Raw genomic sequence first — 4272 nt, 5'->3', positions numbered from 1 at the left:
TAGCCCATTTGGATTTTCCTACCTGATGTAATCTCCCCTAAGGTCCAAGGTATCGCCTCTTTGTGACCTCCATTAGCTAGGTACGTTAGGCAATTTCTTTTCAAAAATAGTTTGTAATGCAATGATCCATGCTCACAAACAATATCCATGGATTTCATAACTCATGGAAACACTCTAGTGATGGAGGGCCATCCAAGGAGGATACATGCTTGAATGCCATTGGACCTTTAACTAGGTCCATGGTTAGGAGGCTGGAGGAGGCTTCTACAGAGGAGGTGTTGTTTGGACCTTTGCTCTTCATGAGCATTGAGTATGATTCCTCTTATTAGTCCCTTAGACTCCATTGTATATACATTGTATGATACTTGTACATAGTAGTTGCTTGTATAGGTGTATCTTGCCTTTGTATTTGTGAGGCACTTTCTTTCTTTTATTTTAGGTTATCCTCTATGAATTTAGGGTATGTTACTTGGATACTTTTACTCCATTTGACCTTGTATTAATGGTTATTCATTTTTTTATTTTTCAGTAGTAAAAGTGGGGTGAAAAATAGCAAGGTGTGTAGGTGCAACTAGTAATTGGGCCAGAATTGAGCCTAGGCCAAATTTTACATATTGGGCTTATTTTGCTCCATATTTTCTGTAACACCATGGAAAATACTAAGTTATTTAGTATATATGTATGTATGTATATGTTATTTATGTGGATTTGGAATGTACTTACTTCTATGCATTTTGTATGTTAATGTGATTTTGATTAGTTATTTAAGCATGATAGTGATTTTATAGTATGAGATGAGAGGTTGATGTTTTGATAGTTTGTATAGGCATGTGTGTGCATGAATTTGGTGAATGATGCATTGTACACCATTATACTGAACCAGTATTAAGAGGGAAGAAGACTGATCACCTTCCTCCTCATCTTGGTTAAGTGAAGTATTATGGCATGAAACTCATTATTCCAAGCATCTATATCTGAAAGTGATATTTGTTTGTGTGTCGACACATGTTGCATTTCATATGGTGGTGAGTTGTGAGTATTGCATGGAAAGGAATAAGATGGGTAGGAGATCGAAGGATAGGAACATAAGATAAATCTGGTCTTTCTGAGTGAATTTGAGGTTGTTTCAGAGCTTAGGGAGTTGAAATACTTCAAGGAATAGGATATTTGAGGTGAATAGGTGCTAAGGGTGAAATTTGGAAATTTTGAAAAATGGCTATATATAGGGACTTAGGACCGGAGGATTTCATTTGTCAGACAGAGACAGTTTTTAGAGAGAGAAAGTAGAGAGAGAAAGGCTCTGGTCCGGAGGGAAGCTGAGGACATATTTGGGAAGCTTATCAAGCCAGGATCAATCTTCACAACTGGAGTTTCAGGAGATTTGGCCTCTAAAGCCTTGAAAATTGAGATTGAAGTTTGAATTGGGAATTTGGGGGTTTGTCCAAATCTTGCATTTCTGAAGTTTCTGAGGTAAGGGTAGTACTTATAAGACTTAATCTAGTATGTATGGGTTTGAAATATCATATTAATTTCATGATTTAAGCTTGATTAAGGATGGATTGAGGAAAAAGGGGTTTGATAGGGTTTTCATGATTTCTTCATGATTTGCATGAATTAATGGTTAAAACTTGATTTTATTGCTTAAAATGTTGTTTCTGGATATTGTTTATGCTTTATAATGGTTCAATTTCGTGTAATTTGGATTGGATTCATGAATTGGAAGGAATTTTGATGATTTTCAAGTTTTCTGTCGTGAAAGTTACTATTCACATGAATAGTACTATTCATATGAATTCCGTCTGATTGCATAATTTACTATTCATTCAATTTACTATTCATTCAATTTGAATTTACTATTCATTCAATTTGAGTTTACTATTCAGTCACGAATTGATTTCAGAAATTACTGTTCATGTGCATAGTACTATTACTATTCACATGAATAGTACTTTTCATGATTATTTTGATTTTGTCATGAAAGTTGTAGCCTTAGATGTTAGCTTTCTAATGGCATTGGAATCACCCAAAAAGGAGGTCTAGAACTCTAGATATGATTGTTCTAGTGAATGATTTGGCATGGTTATGGAAAAGTTGTATGTAATTATGAAATATGCTATGTGCATGTGGTTTGGAAAAGCTAATAGAACTCAGAGGAGTAAGGTTATGGTATGGAAGATCTCTTGGTGAGATCAGGATATAATCTTTGGAAAACTATAAAATTTGTGAATCCCATGGTGAGGATTCCAATAAGGAACTTTTCCAAGGATTATATAATAAACCACTTCAGATGTTAGGTGAATTCTGAAGTACTCCTCTAAGTATTCTATTTGCTACCGGTATGGGTCTGGGCCGAGTCATACCGATGGATGAGGTGGCTCCACCAGGGTTACGTGACGACGTAAATCCAACTGTATATTTTCCATGAGAGGTTAGGCGTGGGACATGGGTTGCTGACATGTTTCACCGTATCAACACTTGGTTTGGATGGTGTTGAGGTCAACATTTGGTTTGGATGTGTTGGTTACATCATGGATTATACAGTGGTGTGACTTTGTTTTTGGATGTGGAATATGTATACATATGGTATGGATTGTATACATTGGTTATGGATTTCTTTATTAAATATGTATACATTGGTATGGATGTGTATACCTTAGATTCTGGATTGGTTTATATTTGGCATGGAAATAACTATTTTAATGTTCATTTCCTTGGTAGGGATATGTATTGTTGATGAATATCTAGTTTAATGATATTTCATTTTATTGTACTATGGTTGGTTTTTATACGTGCTAACCTTTATGTTTCCATGTGGTTTGGACTGTGATGATCTCACTTTGTGGGGGAGCAGATCAGGTGTGAGGCTTTGGGATAGCAAGAAGTCTTTGGTAGCTGCTTTGAGAAGTAGCTAGGTTTAGAGCTTGACCAGCACCTAGGGTGTCTTATATGATGTTATTATGGGATTACTGTATAATTTTACTAAGACTGACTCTGATATAATTATGTTTGATATTATGAAGACAAATTTTTACACTCTAGCGTAGCTGGCTTTTGCTCTATTTTCTATATTATATATCATTTTATTTTAGTTGGTTTTGATGTGACGGCCTAGGGTGGGTCGTTACATTTTCCAAAGAATTGATTTATCTAGGTCTCATCATTATATGGTGAACCTAACTAAACCAACTCCAAGTTTTTGGATTGGATTAAATATGGAAAAACAAGTGGGTTGCCTAGCTTGCCTTCCTTTGGCTGAAATTGCTTACTTGCTTGTACACTTAGGAAACTTATGCTACAAGATTCTAACTTAGCTTGCTTCCCAAGCTTATTTGTTAGAAGCTTGCTCCACAAGCCTCCTAAACCATCTAGGATGGTCAAGCCAAGCTAACCATGGTTCTCTTGAACCATAGTTAGCCTAGCTTGTAGCATAAGTTTCCCCCACCCTATATAAACCTTTTTCTTACCTTTGTAATCACTTTTGATGATATTGTTGAGTGAGATCAGAATTTGCACGAAAATTCTCTCTTCCAAAAGTCTCTAACCTTTTTGATATTCATCCAATCCTCTTATCCTTTTCATAGAAGAGTGTGGTGAGGATTGAATGGGCTTATCTTTCTTCCAAGGAGTGGTGCCTCTTGAAGGGTGTTCTTCACCAAACCGTGGTGATTCCAAGGCTTCTCCTCCATTGGAAGCCTTGGAGAAGCTTGAGAAGAATAAAGGAGCCAAGGATCTAGGCAGAAGCTTGAGAGGAATCAACATCAATCCGGTTCCAAAGCAAGTCTTCCATCATTTGGTATCAAGAGCTAGGTCTCCTTGGTAAATTCGTTCTTGAGCTTTCTTGTCTTGTTTGGTTTGATCAAAACATGTAATATTGTGTCTAAATTGTTCCTACATGTATTTCCCTTTATTGTCTTATGTTTCGGTGCCTTGAGTTGTTCTTGTGTCACATTAATAAATCTATAGAATAACTCACATTGTCTTGCTTGTTTTTGGTTCATGCACTACTTCTTGTGAATCAATCTTTGTGTATGCCTTTAGGTATTGTTTGTATGTGCCTTTTAATGTTTAAGGACTTATTTTATGTTCCATTGGACTCCTGATATTTTTGGTCAAAAAGAAACTCCTAAAAAGAAACAAGAATACAAGCATTTTTCATTTCTTAATCTCCTATTTTTGTCTTAGAGTCATGTGTAGTTGCTTTTCTTGTCATTAAATCCTTTGTGTGCCTTTTTATTTTTGAATATATTCATTAACCTATGTTTTGTATGGTTT

The 4272-nt window shown here is 35.7% G+C and overlaps 1 long non-coding RNA gene across 1 annotated transcript; it reads left to right on the top strand.

The window, feature by feature from the left end:
* Nucleotides 1-328: 328 nt before the first annotated feature.
* On the top strand, nt 329-3038 carry LOC145955725 (uncharacterized). The gene is made up of 2 exons (XR_014432392.1): nt 329-1470; nt 2852-3038. It is a non-coding gene; the product is annotated as an uncharacterized LOC145955725 (long non-coding RNA).
* Nucleotides 3039-4272: the final 1234 nt, after the last annotated feature.

This window comes from Cajanus cajan, chromosome 3, assembly GCF_000230855.2.
Source record: "Cajanus cajan strain Asha chromosome 3, NIPB_CcT2T_4, whole genome shotgun sequence".
Lineage (NCBI taxonomy): Eukaryota > Viridiplantae > Streptophyta > Magnoliopsida > Fabales > Fabaceae > Cajanus > Cajanus cajan.
Note: the sequence above shows the minus strand (reverse complement) of the source record. Positions and strands in the feature narration are given on the sequence as shown.